A 23,239-nucleotide genomic window follows, 5' to 3' on the forward strand; every position below is an offset into this window, starting at 1 on the left:
ATAATTCTTCTAGGTTTGGACTGCAATTGAGTGCTGATCAAATTGTAAGAAGAAATTGATGACATGCAGGACATTTTAAATCTCTTGATTCAGTCAGCTCGGGAACCAAATTCCAAGCTGCTATTTAAGCATCTAACTTTATCCCTATTCAATGAAGCTTGAACAATATACCAGTTTAGTTCTGGTTTCAGAGCCTTCGACTCAAGTACTAACTGCCTTCTTCAAGCTATCCCACTGACTGGTCACCAAAGTAGGCTGGATCCCAAATTCTCTCAAGCCTGTCCTTTGCATGGTACAGTGCATGACATTTTGCATACCTTCATCTGAAGTCGGTACTTTTTTCCCTCCAACGTTCCCTCTGACCTTCCCCCCTGAAATTTCTGTCGAGTATACCTTTGTACCCTGGTGCAAATCCTTTTTATATATTAGCTGTAGAGTGAGTAGATGTTTGTGTTTAATTTTACCTCCCTCCCCAACAAGTGTTGATCTTGCCCATATAACATTAACATGCGATGAATTCTGTGACATAGCCAGTCCAAATGGAATTCATAAGGGGACATCACATCACTATTGCAGAATTAGCTGACAAGCTTTGTTCTTTTTTTTAGTTGGCTTTTGTATTTGCTTGAATTTTGGTCCCGGCATTAGTTTATATCACTGATGAAAGCATCCTATTTTTGCATTCTTTGTAGTTTTGTTGTAATACTTTGTTACAATTCCCATGGAAAGAAATTCACACTTTCAGTTAATAGTAGAAAAGGGGGCGAAATTCTCCCCCAACGGCGGGATGCCCGCCGACTGGCGCCAAAGCCGGCGTCAATCAGACGGGCATCGCGCCGGCAAAAAGGTGCGGAAGTCTCCGCATCTTTGGCGGCCTAGCCCCAACATTGAGGGGCTAGGCCGACGCCGGAGGGATTTCCGCCCCGCCAGCTGGCGGAAATGGCTTTTGTTGCCCCGCCAGCTGGCGCGGAAATGCGGCGCATGCGCGGGAGCGTCAGCGGCCGCTGTCAGTTTCCCAGCGCATGCGCGGGAGCATCAGCGGCCGCTGTCAGTTTCCCGCACATGCGCAGTGGGGAGAGTCTCTTCCGCCTCCGCCATGGTGGAGGCCGTAGCGGAGGCGGAAGGGAAAGAGTGCCCCCACGGCACTGGCCCGCCCGCGGATCGGTGGGCCCCGATCGCGGGCCAGGCCACCGTGGGGGCACCCCCCGGGGTCAGATCGCCCCGCGCCCCCCCCCCCCAGGACCCCGGAGCCCGCCCACGCCGCCTGGTCCAGCCGGTAAATACCAGGTTTGATTTACGCCGGTGGGACAGGCAATTCCTGGGCGGGACTTCGGCCCATCCGGGCCGGAGAATCCAGCGGTGGGTCCCGCCAACCGGCGCGGCCGGATTCCCGCCCCCGCCCAATCTCCGGGAGCGGAGACTTCGGCGGGGGCGGGATTCACGGCGGCCAACGGCCATTCTCCGACCCGGCGGGGGGTCGGAGAATGACGCCCAGGACGTCACAACAAAATTTAATGTTTCAAGATTTTTACTGTAACAAATGTCTAAAAATACTATTAACTAAACACCATTTTGTGGGCAACTTACAATCGATACTACAGAAAGGAACACCTCCTTCAATACATATGCACTCTCCACCCTCAGTCCATAGTCACTCCCAGCTTCCAATGGGTCTGTGTTTTGTCAAGTAGTGACTTTGAGTGGCCGCCTCCAGATGCTTCCCTTAATTTTCATAGAATTTTCCAAATCCACTACCAGCAGTGAAGCCCACTCCAATGATTCTTCTTCCCGTCTCCGGCCATGCCAGGCGAATCTCCCGAATTCCTTCGATGACTGTAGAATGTGCCTCTTCAACGAGAGACTGTTTTCCTTCTGTACATGATTTCAGTAGGTCACAATGAAGCTATAGTCTCTCCTCTCTGATGGCCATGCCAATTGCTGTTCATTTACTCTCTCTTTTTTCCCTCCTGTCCAAGAGCTTGGTACCAGCAAGCCAATTTACAGTTAGCACATCTGTCCTCGCCCTTTGTTTCCAGCTGTGGGAACTTGCATCTTACTCAGTCAGACTCTTGGCTTACCCAGGTGTATTTTCAGGTAGAATTCAGAATAGTGACATGATTCCCTTTACTTTAACCTAAGTTTAAATACACAGTCCAAAACCTAATCTTATGAACCTAATAATTGTATTAACTTTAATACAGCATTCTTGGATCACTTTTACAAATAAAAGAACATTAAAAATCAAATTTCTTAGAGCAGTCCAATACTATTATAAAACATGTCACTGCAACGACTCCTGAGAACATTTGCAGATCTTGCCGCATCTACCTGGACAAGAGGCGTATCTTTGTTACCTCCACTTTGCCAATTCGTTTTTCATTTCCAGCCTGTACCACTGACTAGCTGTGATGTGAAAAGAGAGCCAAACAATTGCAAGTAATAATCCCAACTTGATTGGTTGAGGGTATTACAGTCTGTCTCCAATGGTGAGCTGGTTGGGCCAAATGGTCTCTTATTGTGCTGTACATTATAAGCAATTCTACATAAAGATTCTCACAGAATTAATCCTGTCTTTGAATAAATGATTTTATCTTTTCAGCATATTTTGTAGCTGTTCCATTTCAATATACAGATTTTCAGTTCTAATCTACCATTATTCTCTTTATTCTCCATTGGATCCACATTACCAATGTCAAATAGTTGATTAGATTTTAGCTTACAGCTGCTTTAAATGTGGCCTATCAGACAAGGAAGGATGCAGTGGTATCGATGACTTGGATGAAAGGACTGAATGTACGGTTACTAAATTTGCTGATGAAACAGAGATAGGTAGGAGAGCAAGTTGTGAAGAGGACATAAGGATCCTTCAAATGGACATAGAAAGGTTAAGTGAGTAGGCAAAGATTTGGTGGATGGGGTATAAGGTGGCAAAATGCAAAAGTGTTCACTTTGTCTGGAAGAATAGAAAGGCAGCGTATTATTTAAATCGAGATTGTGATACAAAGTAATTGGGTGCCCTGGTATATGAATCACAAAAAGTTAGTATGCAGTTACAGCAAGTGATAAGGAGGCAAAAGGAATGTTGTTACTTATTGCAAGGGTAATGGAATATAAAAGTAGGGATGTTTACTACAGTTGACCAAGGCATTGGTGAGATTACTGGTATCCTGCATATGTTTTTGGTCTCCTTATTTAAAGAAGGACATAAATGAATTAGAGATATTTCAGAGAAGGTTCACTCGGCTGATACCTGGGATGGGGGTGTTTTTTTATGGTGGAAAAGTTGGATAGGCTGGGCTTGAATCCATTGGAGTTTGGAAGATTGAGAGATGCTCTTATTGAAAGATATAAGATCTGAGAGGACTTGACATTGTGGGAGAGGCTAGAATTTGGGGGGCAGTTTAAAATTGAGGGGTTTCACATTTAAGACAGAGATAAAAATAAATAATTCCTCTCAGAAAGTCATGAATCTTTCGAACTCTGTTCCCTAAAGAAGAGTGAAGAGAGGGTAATTTAATAATTTAAAGACAGAAGTAGATTCTTGACTAACAAGGAGACAAAAGTTATTGGGATAGGCGGAATGTGAATTTGAGGCCACAATGAGTTCAGCCAAGATCTTAGTGAATGGTGAAGCAGGATCAAGGGGTCAAATGGTCTATTCCTGCTCCTAAATCGTATGTTTGCATGTTGTTCATATGATTCTGCCTCTACCTCAGCTCATCGGTTGCTAAAGCCCTCATTCATGCCATTATTCTGCTAGACTTAATTATTGCAGTCTAAGGGTATCAGCCACAGCAAGAGTGGTACTGGGAAACAGTACTACCCACAGTGTGACATAAAGAAATGAAATGAAATGAAAATCGCTTATTGTCACAAGTAGGCTTCAAATGAAATTGCTGTGTTTTGTGAGGGCCACGAAGAATCCAGCACAAGTTTTAAGGATACAAAGTAATAACATTTATTTACAATAACATATATATATAACAGCAGCAGCAACTTCCCTTGCTGCACACTCCTTCCTGCTGGTTCCTAAACTGGCCAGTTTTATTTATACTAGGAGTTTACTAATGGTTTCTCCACCCCCCTCATTGGGGAAGCTCATACTCCCACAGGATTGTGGGTTTGTCATTAGTTTCCAGCCAATGGTAAGTAGGCAGGTTATAACACTGTGAAAAGCCCCTAGTCGCCACATTCCGGCGCCTGTTCGGGGAGGCTGGTACGGGAATTGAACCGTGCTGCTGGCCTGCCTTGGTCTGCTTTAAAAGCCAGCTCTTTAGCCCTGTGCTAAACCAGCCCCATGAGGCACATGATCTGAGACTAGAGTCAGTTGTGGACTGGAGAGAGACATGTGTAGAGGCAAGCACAAAGTTAGATCAGTGCTTGGGGTATACCTTGTATGTATGTTCATAGATAGAGATGAGAAGAAATGTTTTCTCTCAAAAGGCCATGAATAGCTGCTGAGTATTTCCAACATTTTCTATTTTTTTTATCATGGACACTTCCCTGTTCACAGTCTATCGTTCCTTAAATGTGGAAGGGTTTATTCAAACAAACACACTAAAATCTCAAACTCATTGTACAACAACTGAAAACATGATCCTCCTACTCCTTTATACGTTTAACATTCACAAAGGATGGCAACATTTTCACATCTTTTTATTCAAAGCCATCTGTCCTGTTAAATATTTCCATTTATGTCAAAATAACACTTGGCCCATTCCAAGTTTTTTCAAAGGAAGAACGACGTTTATAATGAGGATTTTAAACAAAGTGTGGGCTCCTGCAAAGTTTTCCGAAAAGAGATGGCACTATTCCCTGCCTATAGACCCAGATACTTGCAATTAAAATCATGCGTATATAAAATTTCTCCCACAATCAATATAACTTAGTGCTGCATTGTAGATTTTGACGTTTACATCAAAAAGCCTCAAAGAATCCTTCCATAAACTGGGGTCGACTTATACGTCAAGTATAAAAGTAAAATGACGGCGTGGGTGGTTGCCATTTTGAAATGCTACTGATGCAAAGAGTGGGTGTATCTTAAACTCCCATGCACCTTTGCAACATAGGCCATATTGACTGTTTGATTCCATATGCCGAGTTCTAAGGTATGGTAAATGAAACACGCATTTGTGGGGAGATAAATTGAGGCTGATCATCAATGGGAATAGAGCATGTCGTGACTGAAAAGGGGGTTGACTTATATATGCTGAGCATGTGCAGAAACATTATTTTGGGGGTCGTCCTATACGCTGGCTTGACTTATACGCCGCGATTTATGGTAATTTAAAATATCTTGCATCCAATAAACCTAAGTTAGCAACATAACGGACACAGAGTAAACAGTACACAAAACTATAGTAAATGCTGACAATTTCAAAATGAACACCCTTGTTGGATGAAGTATGTTATCTGTAAAATACTTACACTTTTTCCATAACATTGTTTATTTTTTAATTGGCACAGTTTTCATGAACATGCGTCTGGCCAAATTATTTTTATTACTTGTAAACAAACTCACCAGCTTTTCCAGTATTCACAGAGTCACCTTTCCAATATAAATTGAAACTGGTGAATTATAACAGAACTATAACACTTAGCTAAGGCTGTGGAAAATGTGTCACATACATCAGAAATAAACTGTAACACGTTAAATTTCAATGCAACAGGATTTGAGAATCGAAGCAGATGTACCGTAGGGTTGGGATAGATACACCTGCCGCAGTGTCTCCCATTTTCAGTGCTTGCCATTGTTGTTTCAAGTTGGGGGCACAATGGGACAGTGCAACACAATGCCAGGGACCCGGGTACAATTCCAGCCTTCGGTGACTGTATATGTGCAGTTTGAATGTTCTCCCCTCTGTCTGACTGGATTTCCTTCAGGTGCTCCAGCTTCCTCACACAGTCCAAAAATGGGCAGATTAGGTGGATTGGCCATGTTAAATTGCCCCTTAGTTTCCAGGGATGTGCAGGTTAGGTAATGGGTTTATGGGAATATGGCGGGTGACTGGTGGGGGGTGGAGAGGTGGACCCAGGTAGAGTGCGCTTTCAGAGGGTCAGTGCAGATTCGATGGGCCAAATGGCCTCCTTCGACACTGTAGGGATTCTATGAGGGTAGAAAGGACGCAGAATGTATTCAGAGAAGGGACTTTAATGCCCATCACCAAGTGTGGCTCGGTAATATCACCACAGACCGAGCTGGCCGGGTCCTAAAGAACATGGCTGCTCTACTGGGACTGTGGCAGGTGGGGAGGGAACCAAAAGAGGAAAAGCAATACTTGCCCTCATCCTGCTGCAGATGCATCTGTCCATGACCATACCGGTAGGGGTGACCACCGCACAGTCCCTATGGAGTCTCGTCTTCATATTGAAGATGCCGTCCATCATGGTGTGTGGCACTATTACTGTGCTAAATGGGATAGACTTTGAACAGCGCTAGCAGCTCAAGACTGGGCATCCATGAGGCATTGTTGGCCATTCGCAGCAGCAGAATTATATTCAACCACAATCTGTAACTTAATGCCCGGTATTTGCCCCACTCTTGCATTACCGCCAAGCTAGGGGATCAATCCTGGTTCAATGAAGAGTTCAGGAGGGCATTAGCAGCACACCAAAAATTAAAGTGTCAAACTGGTGATGCTACAACAAAGGACTATTTGTGTGCCAAACAGCATGACCAGCAAGTAATAGACAGAGCTGAGCAATCCCACAACCAAAGGATCAGATTTAAGCTCTGCAGTACTGCCATACCCACCCATGAATGGTGGTGGACAATTGAACAACTGGAGGAGGAGGCACACAAATATCCCCATCCTCAATCATGGATGAGCCCAGTACATCCGTGCAAAAGATAAGGCTGAAGTATTTGCAAAAATCTTCAGACAAAACTTTTGCAAAATTTATATCATTCCACATGATATAAAGAAATGGCTGAAGGCACTGGATATTGCAAAGGCTATGGGTCCTAATAATATTCCAACAATAATACAAAAGACTTGTGCTCCAGAACCTGCCGTTGCCCTGAGCCAAGCAGTTCAGTACAGCTACAACACTGATATCTACTCGGCAATATGGAAAATTGCGCAGTTATGTCCTGTACACAAGAAACAAAACAAATCCAACCCAGCCAATTATAGCCCCTTCAGTCTATTCTCGATCATTAGTAAAGTGATGGAAGGGGTCATCAATAATGCTATCAAGCAGCACATACCTGTTCATGGCCGCACGGTTTGGGTTCCGCCAGGGTCACTCAGCTCGTTAGAACCAATAATAAAACCGGCCAGTGTAGGGAAACTGCCCATGTGTTTCCTGTACACAAAATGCAGGACAAATCCAACCCGGCCAATTACCATCCCATCAGACTACTCTCGAGCATCAGTAAAGTATTGAAAGTAATCGTTAACAGTGCTATCAAACGGCACTTGCTTAGCAAAAACCCACTCACTGACACTCAGTTTGGGTTTCACCATGGCCTAACATCTTTACAGCCTTGGTACAAATATGGACAAAAGAGCTGAACTCCAGAGGTTAGGTGAGAGTAACTGCTCTTGACATCAAGGCCACATTTGGGTGTCAATTTGTCAAACCGAGGGTGGCATCAAGCATTCAGAGCAAAACTGGAGCCAATGGGAATGAGGGGGAAACTCTCTGCTGGGTGGAGTCATACGTAGCTCAAAGTAAGATGGTTGTGGTTTTTGAAGGTCAATCATCTCAACTTCAAGACATCACTGCAGCTGTTCCTCATATTGGATATGCTTCCATACCCTTCGGGTGATGTTTCCACAGCATTTTCATCCTGTTCTCTGGTCCTGATCTTTCTGTTTGACCTTCTGAGAATTTTCCTTCCTTTTCATCATTAACTTGTGCATGGATAGCTGGGAATGCCACCCAGCGTAGTGCACAGCCTCATCAGTTCTCCCATCAATATTCAGCTGCTGATTAGTCACCTCAGAACTTCTATAACTTCCTTGAGAATATGCTTCTCTCCTATCAGCAGACATTCTCTCCTGGCAGAATATCTTGTTCCTAAGACAATACTATCTCTGATGAGATCATTGTTCAGTTGTCCAAACTCACAAGATTCAGCTAGGTGTCTCGCGGCACTCACATACTGATCAATATCTCCCTCTCTACATGAGCTCTACTGTTAAACAGAGGCCAAAATATTCGGGTCGTTCCCGCCGGCAGAATTTTCCGGTCCCAATGATGGTAGCCCCCACCCCCGCCATGGGTTCACCAGAGACAAAAGTTATGAACAATAGGAAAATCCGTTGACAGCGGCAGGACCGGAAGATCCCACCGTTGACGAATGGCAGGCAGCATCCGCCATTGGAGGGGGGGGGATGTGTGGTGGTGGGACACAGTGTCTGTGCCACTGGGGTATCACTTCCTTTCCTGCGGCCAATCTCCATCCTGCCGACTTCCCTTTCCTCCAGGCCACCGACCACGTCCAGTGCCCTCTATGGTGTGGGTCCGGTGGTCTCCCTCCAGATTTCTCCTGCTCCTGATGGTTATGGCCGGCCTTTTCCAGGGGGGAGGGGGGCAAACAGAAAATGACAGTGTTAGACAGTTTCCACGAATCCTGCGCCAGCGTCAACACTTAGTCTCAAGAACGGAGAATCCAGTCCATGATCATTCCATGGGAACTATTGAAACAAACTTCATTGTTCTCTAAACCTCACAATTTCTTTCCATTTGAAAATAGGTGATTATAGGAACCCTTCTCCAACTTTACCAAAGTACGGAATTGGACCGGAGCCGAAGAACTCCTGCATCCAGTGCTTGAACCAGATAGATTGCAGAATACACACCAGAGATCATGTTTTACTCATTCTAATGAATGCTTCCAGTTACATGCCGGTTGTTTAAAGAGAAAGGCATAAAATGGGGAATGGTGGAGAGTATCCGGAGCATTTGGAAAAACATCCCCCACCTTGTATCTCCTACAAGAGCAAAATAAAACTGCAGATGCTGGACCTAAGCCAATGTGATAAAATGGACAGCGGCCCAAATTTTAGGCCCAATATAAAATTGGACACTCTAAATTCAATCGAATTACATTTTAAATGAAACCGTAGTCAGATCCAGGCAGGCCTGCTGGATAGACTGCCAGGTCATGTCCGGACCTACCCTGTCAAAAGCACATCAGGAGATAATTGGTCCCATTCATTTGGATCGATTGTTTTTATTGCCCAGATGAAACTAGACTCTCTGGCATTCAGCTACCATATATGGAATAAGGTTACGTGTGAACAATACATCTAGAGATGGACCCCGGGGGGTGGGTTCCTGGTGTCCTGCAGAGTTGCAATCAACAACTCCATTGGGTGTTGCGACCCCTGCCCCGAGACCTCATTGACTGAGAGTCAGAAAATTTCTGGAAAGGCACAAAGAGGGTATAAAGAATGACCACCCAGGACCCTCCCCACCAAAGACTCGGCGCAGAGATAGCAGAGAAGATTGGACGACCAACCATGATGGAATAAAGCAGCATGCGAGACCCACCTTTGTGGATGAAGGCCCTGAACAATCAAGGCTCAAAGGATTGAATCCACAGCTTGACTGGGTGGTATCAGCATGGGTAGTATTAAGAATCTTGGGAGTGTTATTATTGTTTGGGATAATTTAAGGGGCGATGACTGTTTACAGTGTTTAATAATATATTTGGTTGAATCATATACTTGTATTTGCCTTTTGTTCATGTCGCAAATAAGAGCACCTGGATAAAGCGCTGGAGCAATAAACTGGTCGAAGTGTCTGAAGTTTTACAGACAACACCAAGGACAGACTCAGTAGCTCAGACACCATCTGTTGGCAGGTCCAGCAGGGCACCTTGAGATGCTGACTGACCTGCTAAGTAGTTTGTAGTGATTTTGTTTCCTGGACAACTATGCAGGCATATGGCCTGACCAACATAAGAAATCATCCCGACTCGAAACGTTAGCTCCATTCTCTCTCCACAGATGCTGTCAGACCTGCTGGGATTTTACAGCATTTTCTGTTTTTGGATAAGAAGTCTAAACCATGCATGTGGCAGCTCTTTCCCAGTAGGCGCATGTGCGGAGGTCCCAAGGTTCTTCGGATCTTGGAGATGCCAACCATAGAGCTGAAGACTTAGGTCAGTTTTAGTTCAATTACATGAATTTTGAATCATTTTGAATCCTTTTTCACAGCACATTTGGGGGTTCTTCACAGTGCTCTATTTGTTATACATGAGTCACAGTGCTTATTGTCGCGAGATCAGCTAGGCGGCAACATGTGGTAGGATCCATGCTATTTATAGGAGGAACTGAATCTTACTGAAGAGCTGTTGAGCCGCTTATCTATACCCTCTACATCTTGCAGGAGCCAAATCCTCCCTCCAATATCCACATTCAAAGATATAACAGTCAGTTGCGTTTGGTCCAGCCAGTACCACGCAACCAAACATTTTGCCAACTATTTCTTATCCATCAAGCGAGTGAGCCGGAGAAGGTGAGGAGGGGACTTACCCAGCCTCAAAAGTAAAAGGTAAAAATTAAAACTTGCTTTGACGCTCTGCGTGCTTTTATCGTGCTCTCATATTTGACCGTATGAACTGTGCCTTTATTATATTTCTTATTTGACAGGGAATCTTGTCTTTGTAAAATCGGATCTCTGTGAGGATCAGGGCGGTGTGTAATGATAGATCGTGTGAGTTTAATTATTGTTTTATTCGGTTTTGTGGCAAAACTGAGAGCATTCTTGAAAAATGTACAGACAATTCCAAACTTTTTGAGTAGATTCATCCCAATGTGTACAAATTAATACTTACATAATAGTGCAGTAAATGTATGTAAGAACTCACATTTTAAGACATAGGTACATATTTGGTGTCAAAGGCGGGATGTTTTTAAATAGTGAGAAACGATTTCCTGTTTTTGGTTCATCTGCGGTTGAGATGGCGCGATTTCTCCATTTCATCATTCAAGTTTAACTATATTTTTAAATATATGTTTGAATGTATCTATGGCAGCTTAAACGTCGAATATCACAACCCAAAGGCAGGGAGATGTTCAGTGGGAACTCCGGGATGGGTGGAACCTTAATTCTCGGTGATCGTCACCAATGGAAACAGTGAATGTTGTCCATTACGTGTTTTATTTACTGAGTTTCGGGCAATTCCAATTTCTCTTTTTTGTTGTTGTTAGCTTTAAGATCGCTTTCGGATTATTTTATAAACAGCGCATGCAAAATTAACTTTGTGGCGGAAAGAATTCAGCAGAGTCTGTGCATGAAGAACTTTCACTGTTGTGATATTGGTCTGTTATCTCTTTGCTCTCTTCAACTACTTCCCTCTCTCCTTCAAATAGGCAATGGCCTGGGGCTGCACTGCTGTGCCCAGATTCCACAGAAATCACAGAATCCCTACAGTGCAGAAGCAGACCATTCGGCCCATCAAGTCCACTCGGATACTCTGAAAGAGCACCCTAACCCCGCCCTATCCCTACAGCCCGTTAACCCCACCTAACCACACATTTGTTTTATAATAAATTATTTTAACTAGTCAAGAACTAGATGTTCTGCAGTGCATTATTCATACCGGCCAGTCTACAGAACATGACACACCCTATCCCCGTAACCCAGTAACCCCACCTAATCTTTTGGACACTAAGGGGCAATTTAACATGGACAACCCACCTAACCTGCACATCTTTGGAGGAAACACGGAGCACTCAGAGGAAACCCATGCAGACAGGGGGAGAATGTGCAAACTCCACACAGTCATCCAAGGCCTGGATCTGTGAGGCAGCAATGCTCACCACTGTGCCACCGTACCGCCGTTTCAAGGAACGCCATTTCAAGGAATGAGAGACCAGTTATATGGATGGAAGGTTCTTAGGCATTGAACAGTTTTGATAGAGTAAACAAGGAAAAGCTGTTTCTGAGGACAGAAATGTTGGTAACCAGAGGACAAAGATTTAGGGTGAATTGCTGAACAGCCTGGAACATTGGGGGGAAAACTTTGATTTTACACAAATGAGGCAGCATCTGGAATGGACTGTTTGAAAGGGTGGTGGAAACTAAGTCAGTAATTGCTTTCAAAAGTGAATTGGATAAATACTTGAAGGTTTTTTTTAAAAAAATGTAGGGTGGCACAGTGGTTAACACTGCTGCCTCACAACGCCAGGGACCCGGCTTCAATTCCGACCTTGGGTGACTGCCTGCATGGTGTTTGCACGTTCTCCCCATGTCTACATGGGTTTCCTTCAAGTGCTCCGGTTTCCTCCCACAGTCCAAAGATGTGCATATTATGTGGATTGGCCATTCTAAATTGCTTCTTTTTAAAAACATTTAGAGTACCCAATTATTTATTTATGTATTTCCAATTAAGGGGCAATTTAGCGTGGATAATCCACCTAACCTGCACATCTTTGGGTTGTGGGGTTGAAACCAACACAGACAGTGACCCAGGGCCGGGATAAGCTCTCTCTTCAAAGCATAACTCCTTACTTCCCACCGCAGTCCCAGTGCTAACCGCTGCGCCACATACCACCCTGCTAAATTGCTTCTTAGTGTCCAAAGCTTAGGTGGGGTTACAGGGAGAGTGTGAGGGGAGTGGGTATAGTAGCGTGCTCTTTCGCAGGATTGGTGCAGACTTGATGGGCCGAATGGCCTCCTGCGCAGTAGGGATTCTAAAGAAAAAAGCAGAAAGGTGAGGCTAATGGGACTGCTCTTCCAACCGAGCAGGTATAAGGGTATGGACTGAATAACCCCCCCTTCTAAGCTGTAACATTCTATGATCTCAATACTGTACACTTTGACAGCCAGTTTGTTTTTGCTTTTGATTGTCAGGAGGGGCAGTGATGAGGGATGATGCATTTGAAATGATCACTGAGTGTGAGGTTAGCAGAGTTGTGCAGTGTGGTGAAGAGCATGGCATAGGAAGCTGTGGGATAAAGGCCATTGCAATCTTTCAGGGGAGAAAGATAAATTTTGTGAAGCAGAGGTTATAGAAAGAAACATAATCTGTTGAATAGCTTCCATCCATCCTGTAAACTGAGTTTTATGTTTAACAGTGAAGCAATTCTCCACGTTATTGCCCATGATAAGCTCTCTCTTCAAAGCATAACTCCTTACTTCCCACTGATCTGCAGCAAGGTGCTCTCCAGCTCATTGAAAGCAGGGAAAAGCAGATGAGAAATAAGAGTGTTGACGATGAAAGGGAACATGGAAGAGGGAACTCAGATATGCGTGGGAGGGGGTACGCGTCGAGCTGCGTGTACCGATTGATGGTCTGGCTGTAGTCCATGACCATTCTGTGCTTCTCCCCAGTTTTAACGACTACCACTTGAGCTCTCCAGAGGCTGTTGCTGGCCTCGATGATGCCCTCCCGAAGCAGCCGCTGGACCTCGGACCTGATGAAGGTCTTGTTCTGGGTGCTGTACTGTCTGCTCCTGGTGGCAACGGGTTTGCAATCCGAAGTTAGATTGGCAAAGAGGGAGGGTGGGTCGACCTTTAGGATTGTGAGGTCGCACACAGTGAGGGGTGGTAGGGGCCCGCCGAATTTGAGGGTGAGGCTCTGGAGATTGCACTGGAAGTGCAGGCCCAGTAGTAGTGCAGCGCAGAGATTAGGAAGGACGTAGAGGCGGAAGCCGCTGAATTCTACACCCTGGACCATGAGAGTGACCGTGCAGAACCCCCGGATCGGGACGGAATGGGATCCGGAGGCCAGGGAGATCCTTTGATTGGCGGGGTGGACCGTGAGGGAGCAGCACCTTACCGTATCCGGGTGGATGAAGCTTTTGGTGCTCCTGGAGTCCAGCAGGCAAGAGGTCACGTGGCCGTTAATTTTCACCGTAGTCGAGGCAGTGGCCAGGTTGTGTGGACGAGACTGGTCGAGCGTCATTGAGGCGAGCTGCGGTTGGTCGTCGCTGGCGTCCGAAGATGGAGAGCGTGGAGGGCCCAGGTCGTGGAATGTTGTCGGCGTCCATGCCCCATGGGGAAGACAAGATGGCGGCGCCTGAAGATCCTGCGAGGGACAAAATGGCGGCGCCCATGGGCCGCACGTTGCGGGGGCTGGACAAGATGGCAGCGCCCATGGGCCGCACATTGCGGGGCTGGATAAGATGGTGGTGCCCATGGGCTGCACGTTGCGGGGGCTGGACAAGATGGACCCATGGGCCGCACGAGGACTGCGGGGGGGGGGGGGGAGATGGCGGCACCCACTGGCCGCCCGCGGCCCTGGGAGGTGAAGATGGCGGCGCCCACTGGCCGCATATGGCCCCGGATGTGAAGATGGCGGCGCCCACTGGCCGGGACGAAGATGGCGGAGCCCATTGTGTGTGTGTCAGGGGGAAGGGGGTGATAGCGGCGACTGCACGGGCCTGGCACACCGCGGCGAAGTGGCCCTTTTTGCTGCAAGCCTTGCAAATGGCAGCGCGGGCCGGGCAGCGTTGGCGAGGGTGCTTCTGCTGGCCGCAGAAGTAACATCGGGGACCCCCGGGGTGCGCGGATTGGCATGTGGCGCAGGTGTATTGGCTGGGTAAAGCCCCGGGTGGGGCGGCCGTTTGTGGGGTCCACGAGGGATAGGAGGGGTGGCCGGTGGGGTAGGCCTGAGCATTACGTGAGACGACCGCCATGGAGAGTGCTAGCTTCTTAGTCCCCGTTAGGTTGAGTGTGGCCCCCTTCAAGCAGCCTTTGGCGAATGAGGTCCGACCCAATCCCCGTTACAAAAGCATCACGCATAAGAAGGTTCGAATGTTCGGTGGCCGTAACGGCCTGACAGTCACAGTCGCGGACGAGTGGGATTAGGGCCCGCCAGAAGTCTTCTATGGACTCACCAGGGAGTTGAGAGCGAGTGGCAAGTACATGCCTGCCGAAGAGTGTGTTCGCTTTCTGTGCGTAGATTTCTTTGAGGAACGCCATGTCGTCCGCGTAGTTCGGGGCGTCCTGGATCAGCGGAAACACGCTGGAGCTCAACCTTGAGTACAGGATCTGTATCTTCTGAGCCTCCGTCAGAGGGGTGGTCGCTGAGTTGATATAGGCCTCGAAGCAGGCTAGCCAGTGATTTAAGTCCTTTCTGGCATCGCTCGATTACAGATCCAGCTGCAGGCGATCTGGTTTGATTCGGAGGTCCATCTTACAGAAAATCTTCCTGCAATAAATTGATGCACGATCAATTGTACAAAGACTCAGGTTGGATACAACTGTGGCTTCATTGCAGTAAGATGTGTGGCCTCCCACAGCAGCTGGCAAAATGGCTGCTGAATAGAGGACACGCATATTTATACTCCTCCTACTGGGCAGAGCCAGAGGCAAGGGCTACCGGCGAACCTGTAGTACAGGTCCTACCTTACAACACCTAATACAGGTGTAACAGTGGTTTACCACACCCTCGTTCTAAATCAAAACTGTTAGTCATAGAGTTGCTACGGTACAGAATGAGGCTTTTTGTTCCATTGAATCCATGCCCGTGCTCTACAACAATCTAGTTAGTCCCATTTCCCCAATCTATCCCTGTAGTCCTACAAGTTTATTTCCCTCAAAAAAAACCAAAAATTTCCTTTTGAAATCATTGACCTCGCCACTTCCACCACCTTCGTATGCAGCGAGTTCCAAGTCATTACTATTCATGCAGAAAGAACCTTTTCCCAATATCCCATCTGCATCTCTTGTCCAAAACCCTAAATCTATGCCCCCTTTTTCCAGTAACCATCAGCTAATGGGAACAGCTTTTCTTTGTGTACCTTATCTAAACCTGTTACCAGCTTATAAACCTTTACCTAATCTCTCCTCAATTGCCTTTGCTCCAAAGAGAACAGCCAAAGCTTCTCCAACCTAACCTCGTGGCTAAAATCCCTGGAATCATTCTGGTAGCTCTCCTTTACAATTTCTCAATGACCCTTCCTAAAGTGTGGTGACCAAAACTGGATGCAATACTTTAACATTTTAAAAAGAGAAGCCACTCAATGCCTGCTTGACTGCACTGAGTGTCTGTTGTCTGCACTGTGAGTGCCTGCTTGTCTGCACTGTGAGTGCCTGCCTTTCTGCACTGTGACTGCCTGCATGTCTGCACTGTAAGTGAGTGCACCGTGAGTGCCTCATGTGTGCACCGTGAGTGTCTGCATGTCTGCACCATGAGTGCCTGCATGTCTGCACCGTGAGTGCCTGCATGTCTGCATCGTGAGTGCCTACATGTCTGCACCGTGAGTGCCTACATGTCTGCAATGTGAGTGCCTGCTTGTCTGCACTGTGAGTGCCTGCTTTTCTGCACTGTGAATGAGTGCACTGTGACTGCCTGCATGTCTGCACCGTGAGTGCCTGCATGTCTGCACCGTGAGTGCCTGCATGTCTGCACCGTGAGTGCCTGCATGTCTGCACCGTGAGTGCCTACATGTCTGCACCGTGAGTGCCTGCATGTCTGCACCGTGAGTGCTTGCATGTCTGTACCGTGAGTGCTTGCATGTCTGTACCGTGAGTGTCTGCACTGTGAGTGCCTGCTTGACTGCACTGTGAGTGCCTGCTTGGCTAAACGAGAGTTCTTTTGGAGTTGAGTGAAAACAGGGAGTTAGGTGAAATCAGGATATGGAGAGCTAAAAAGACGGAGCTCAGTCTCAGTCTGGGCGGGTGCGCAGTGCAGCTGAGCTTCATAAACACCAAGATCAGATTCACTGTGCATCAGTAGTGAGTTTACAAAGTGTTTTTTTGGGGGGGAAGGGATTAAGTGAGAAACAGCACAAATAAGTGAAAGTCATGGTCATTATAATAAAGTAACATAAGTAATCAAAGTAGGGTAAGGGAAGTAAAGTTAGCGTAAGGGTGGTAAGTAAATAGTATTCTAATATTGCTTAATTTTTTGTTAAAAAGGGAGTAAACAAGGGACTTAATGGTGGTCATGGCAGGGGAGCTTGCATCCGTGATATGCTCCTCCTGTGCTATGTGGCAAATCATGGAAGCTTCAGTTGTCCCTGGTGACCATGTGTGCAGGAAGTGTGTCCAACTGCAGACTCCGGCTAACCGCATTTCGGAGCTGGAGCTGAGGGTGGATCCACTGTGGAGCAACATGATGCTGAGCAAGTTGTGGATAGCATGTTCAGTGAGGTGGTCACATCGCAGGCAGAAAGGGCATGTGTGGCCACCAGAGTAGAGGAAGGCAGGTAGTGCAGGAGTCCCATGTGGCCATCCCCCTTTCTAACAGATACTGTTTTGGATACTGTTTGGGAGATGATTGTGTAGGGGAAAGCAGTGGCAGCCACCTTCATGGTACCATGGGTGGGTCTGCTGAACAAGATTGGAGGAGAAAGAATGCCATGGTTATAGTGGGAGGGGATTCAATTGTAAGGGTAACAGACAGGTGTTTCTGTGGCCACAAAAGAGACTCCGGGATAGTATGTTGCCTCCCTGGTTCCAAGGTCAGCGATATCACTGGCTGCAGGGCAAACTGAAAGGGGAGGGCAAACAGACAGATATCGTGGACATATTGGTATGAATGATATAGGCAGAAAAAGGGATGAGGTCCTGTAAGCAGAATATAGGACGTTCGGAAGTAGATTAATAAACAAGACCCAGAAGATATTGTTATGGGCAAGGCATTTTCAGAACTCCAAAATGTATCATGGAGTTCAACCAACCTCTCCCTTTAATGTATTTGTTGGTTTTCCTAGCACACGGCTTTTTCCCGAGGTGTGGGACTACAATTATGGACACGTGGGTTTTTAAACACAAAACACTGTTTATTCCATGAACTCAACTTAACATCTTAAATAAACATTGGATCTCTTAACACCCCTTACTTCAAAGATAACTCAGAAAATATTGCAACAGTAAATAACTCCGGTTCCTTCAAACTTCCAAGAGACTTAACACCTTTAAACAAAATCACATCAGGTTAAAGGCTTCACTATTATAAGTTTAAATCACCCAAATGATCCAGAGATAGTCTTTCATGGCAGAGCTCACTGCAAAACACAGACACGCACCCAGCTCTTTTCAGAACTTGCAGCTCTCTGGAAACACACAGACACACACACACACTGCTTTTTAAACTCAAAATAAAAACCTGCAAAATGGCTGACCTGAGCTCAGCCCCACCCACTCTCTGACATCACTGTTTTCTTAAAGGTACATTGCTTAAACATCCATGTCTTAAAGGTACTCTCACATGACACCTCCCCCCAAGAAAAAAAAATAAACAATCAACTTTAAGATGGTTTTATTTTTCACTTTTGCACCATCCACTAAGAAATGTACACAGTAAATATACCTTTATGTTTTTTTTAGAAAAAACACACGCAAACAGGTATAATAATATAGTCCATTTTTTTTTGTTCCTCTTCCTCCAACCGAAATCCTTCTCGATTGACAAAGTCTCTGCACGATCCATCCATTCCTCTACTCCTCGACATTTTTCTTCAGAATCAGATACTTTAGTTCAATCTGACCACAGAGTCCCTTGAAATTCTCCAATACAGGAGCATTGGTGATCACAGCTTTCAGGCAGTCAACTGCCTGTTGAAAGTCTGCTGTCCATTGACATTTTTTACGTTTCTTCAGCAATTCCATCAGTGGAGTAATCACGCCACAAAACTTTTGCACAACTGTTCGATCAAAGCCATTCATGCTAGGAAATCGCATTATTTCCCTTCGTCTTGAGGATAACGGAAACTCTGCAAGGAAAGTGATTTGGGCTTCTCCAAATTCACTTTCGGCTAGGTTAATCACCAAACCCGCCTCCTGAAGTCGATCAAAGAACTCCATACGATGTTTTAAATGTTCTTTCCATGTCTGGAAGTTGGAAATAAAAGCAGATTGTCCCACTTTCTCAATGCAATCCTTCAAAAGTGGGATAGGATAAGAGTCCGTTCTTGTAACTGCATTCACCTTTCGATAGTCCACACACAATCGTTGGGTACCGTCTGGTTTAGGTACCATCACTATGGGTGAGCTCCATTGGCTGCAACCAACTTCAATTATGCCATTCTTCAGCATACTCTCAATCTTTCTGTTAATCTGTGCCAATTTTAAAGGATTAAGTCTATATGGATGTTGTTTGATAGGAACAGCATTTCCCACATCTATATCAGATATAACCATTTTAGTACTTCCTAATTTATCTCTACAAACTTGCCCATGTGATATCAACAACTCTTTCAGGTCAGTTCGTTTTTCCTCTGGAAGGTAACTTAACAATTCATCCCAATTTTTAAGAACATCCTCATTTTCCAATTTAATTTGAGGTATGTCAAATTCACAGTCATCTGGATTTGGTTTGTCACTTTGAGTTAGAATCATTAAAACCTCCTTTTTTTCTCCTTCCCTTTCAAAGTAGCTTTTAAGCATATTCACATGACACACTCGGTGAGTCTTCCTTCTATCTGGTGTTTTTACCACATAATTCACCTCACTTAATTTCCTTTCAATCTGATACGGTCCACAAAACCTAGCTTTTAAAGGTTCACATACCAATGGTAACAACACTAAAACTTTATCCCCACTGGCAAAACTACGAACTTTGGATTTCTTGTCCGCTATCCGTTTCATCACATTTTGTGCAACTTTCAAATGTGTCTAGCCAATTCACCTGCTCTATTTAATCATTCCCTAAAATTTGACACGTAATCCAATAGTGTAATTTCCTATTTCTCACCCACCAATTTTTCCTCGATCAATTTAAGTGGTCCTCTTACCTCATGACCGAAAATTAGTTCAAAAGGACTAAATTTGGTAGACTCATTAGGTACATCCCTAATTGCAAACAATATGAATGGGATTCCTTTATCCTAATCCTTTGGATAATCTTGACAATATGTCCTCAACATTGTCTTTAATGTCTGATGCTACCTTTCTAATGCCCCCTGTGATTCTGGATGGTACGCAGTTGATTTAAATTGTTTTATTCCTAAGCTATCCATAACTTCTTTGAATAACTTTGAAGTAAAATTTGTTCCTTAATCTGATTGAATTTCTGTGGGTTGTCCATAGCTAGTAAAGAATTTAAGTAACTCCTCCACAATCCTTTTAGCTGTAATATTATGTACTGGAATGGCCTCTGGAAACCTAGTAGACACATCCATTACAGTCAAAAGATATTGATTCCCACTTTTTGTTTTAGGAAGCGGTCCTATACAATCGATTTGGACCCTTGTAAAAGGTTCCTCAACTGCTGGAATGGGTATTAAGGGCGCTGGTTTTATCACTGCTTGAGGTTTCCCTATCACTTGACATGTGTGACATGATTGACAAAATTTAACTACATCTTTATGTAGTCCAGGCCAATAAAAATGTTTCTGGATTTTAGCTTGAGTTTTCCTTATTCTCAAATGACCTCCCACTGGTACCTCATGTGCAACTCGCAACACTTCCTTTCTATACCCTACCAGCAATACTACTTGATGAACTTCAGCCCACTTTTCATCCGACTGCATATGTACAGGTCTCCATTTTCTCATCAAGACATAATGTTTACGGTAATAATACTCTGGTATACTCTCAGATTCCTCTTCCGTATATGCTTTCTGATATATCCGTTTTATTTATACATCTTTCTGTTGTAACTCCGCTAATTTTCCTGAACTAAAAATATCCACCTCATCCTCCATCTGTTCTTGTTCTTTTTCAACCATCTGATCAAAAATCGTTTTTGATAATTGCACTTCAACTTCATCTTCACTCTTTGATTTCTCCTCTGTGACTTTGCGACCTTGTTACTACACAATCCGGAAAAATCCCAGGATATTCGTCCTGCAACACTTCAGTTGTCTGATTTTCCACTGGCTTAACAACCACAGTAGGCATCATTCCCACCTGCGATCCAGCTACCCAAGATAAACTGTATTCCTGGACAAGATCGTTTATCTATTACTCCTACTACCACCTCACCACTCTTCACTGGACTTTCCAACCTTACCTTATATAATGGAACGCTACTCCTCTGACCCTGAATTCCACATATCACCACCTTTTCTGGCACCATTCTTCCCAAACTACATATTTTCCTCATCTCTTACCATTAAAGATTGACTAGCCCCTGTATCTCTTAAAATTGTGACTTCTTTACCTGCTCCTTCTGATACACATGAGTAAACTTTACCCACACAAGTAAATTCTTTAAAGACATCTGGCACCTTCTTAACAATTACTTCTTGAACAGGCTGTACAATCTTTTGCACCTCCTTCGCTTCCCTTGGGCTTTCCTTTACCACTTTAACAAACCCCACTGTCTTATCCTGTTTTACCACATCAGCCTTCCCAGTGCTTTTCTTCAACCACCAACACTGTGACTTTACATGGCCTAGTTTATTACAGCGAAAACATCTGAAACTTTTCATTTCTTTTCCACCTTCCTGGATTTCTTTTTTAATCTGAGGTACACTCTCTTTATTGTCTCCCATTAGATCACCTTTACCTTTACCACTTGGGTATTTCTCATGTCCCCAGTTTCTATCCCTCACCGGCTGAAACTGATGTCGGAAACCAATCTTTGATTTATGAACTAATTCATAATCATCTGCCATTTCCGCTGCAAACTCGCAGTTTTAACCCTCTGTTCTTCCACATGAGTTCTCACTACATCAGGAATTGAATTTTTAAACTCCTCCAAAAGTATAATTTCTCTGAGAGCTTCATTCGTTTGGTCTATTTTCAAAGCCCTTATCCACCTATCAAAATTACTCTGTTTGAGCCTTTCAAACTCCATGTATGTTTGACCAAATTCTTTCCTTAAATTTCTAAACCTTTGTCTGTAAGTTTCAGGCACTCATATGCACTTAAGATGGATTTCTTCACCTCCTCATACGTTCCAGATACCTCCTCCGGTAGTGATGCAAAGACTTCGCTAGTTCTACCTACCAGCTTTGTTTGAATCAGTAACACCCACATGTCCTGTGGTCATTTCATTTGTTTAGCTACCTTCTCAAATGAAATGAAAAAGGCTTCCACTTTCTTCGCTCTCCTTTTCTTTTTCTCTCTTTCTCTTTCTTTTTCCTCTCTCTCTCTCTCTCACTCTCATATGCCAGCCGCTTTAATTCTTTCTCATGTTCCATTTGTTTAATTTGCAACTGAATTTTTGCCATTTCCAATGAGTCAAACTCTATCTCAGGCAACTTTAAATGCTTAACCACCGCCATAATTACCTCATCTTTTCTCATTTTGTCAGTTTTGTGAGGGCCACGAAGAATCCAGCATGAGTTTCAAGGATACAAAGAAATAACATTTATTTACAACAACATATATATACACACAACAGCAGCAACCTCGCTTGCTGCTTACTTCTTCCTGCTGGTTCCAAACTGGCCAACTTTATTTATACAGGGAGTCTGCTAATGATTTCTCCGCCCCCGTCATTGGGGAAGCTCATACTCCCACAGGATTGTGGGATTGTCATTAGTCCCCAGCCAATGGTAAGCAGGCAGGTTATAACAGTCAGGTAATGTTAACTGCAATGTTCTTGCCAAATCTAATAGTCTGCGTTTCGTTTCTGTCTGTAAAGAACTACGTGTGACATTCTCCACCCCTAAAAACTTCTGAGCCTCTGAAAGAGCCATTGTTCACAACACTCTTCCCACTTCAACTAAAATACCACACCGGAAAAGCAACAATCCTTCACTGTCTTTAAGTTCACTAAAGCCAATCCAATAGATAGACTTTTATCCCGGACGAGCCCCAAATTGTTATGGGCTAGGCGTTTTCAGAACCCCAAAATGTATCATGGAGTTCAACCAACCTCTCCCTTTAATGTAATTGTTACTTTTCCTAGCACACAGCTTTTTCCCTAGGTGTGGGATTACAATTATGGACACGTGGGTTTTTAAACACAAAACACTGTTTATTTCATGAACTCAACTTAACATCTTAGATAAACATTGGACTAGCCATATTAATACTGTGGCTAGCAGGGAGGTCAAAGGCTAGGAATCCTACGGCGAGTAACTCACATCCTGATTCCCCAAAGCCTGTCCGCCAGCTACAAGATACAAGTCAGGAGTGTAATGGAATACTCTCCATTTGCCTGGATGAGTACAACTCCAACAAGACTCAAGAAGTTTGATAATATCCAGGACAAAGCAGCCCGCTTGATTTCTCCTCCTTCCACAAACATTCAAACCCTCCACCACCAACAAACAGTGGCACCCGTGTGTACCATCTACAAGATGCACTGCAGTAACTCACCAAGATTCCTGAGACAGCACCTTCCAAAACCACAACCACCACCATCTAGAAGGTCAAGAGCAGCAGATATCTGGGAGCCCCACCACCTGGAGTCACTCACCACTTGGAAATA

The 23,239-nt window shown here is 44.7% G+C and overlaps 1 protein-coding gene across 1 annotated transcript in view; it reads left to right on the forward strand.

The window, feature by feature from the left end:
• Positions 1-10,295: 10,295 nt before the first annotated feature.
• LOC140396435 (sodium-coupled neutral amino acid symporter 1-like) overlaps positions 10,296-23,239 on the forward strand; it is a 75,813-nt gene continuing 62,869 nt past the window's right edge. The window contains exon 1 of the mRNA XM_072485062.1: positions 10,296-10,509. The gene's annotated coding sequence lies outside the window, so the exon portion shown is untranslated. The remainder of the gene's footprint in view (positions 10,510-23,239) is intronic.

The sequence above is a fragment of the Scyliorhinus torazame genome, chromosome 19 (genome assembly GCF_047496885.1).
Source record: "Scyliorhinus torazame isolate Kashiwa2021f chromosome 19, sScyTor2.1, whole genome shotgun sequence".
Classification (NCBI taxonomy): domain Eukaryota; kingdom Metazoa; phylum Chordata; class Chondrichthyes; order Carcharhiniformes; family Scyliorhinidae; genus Scyliorhinus; species Scyliorhinus torazame.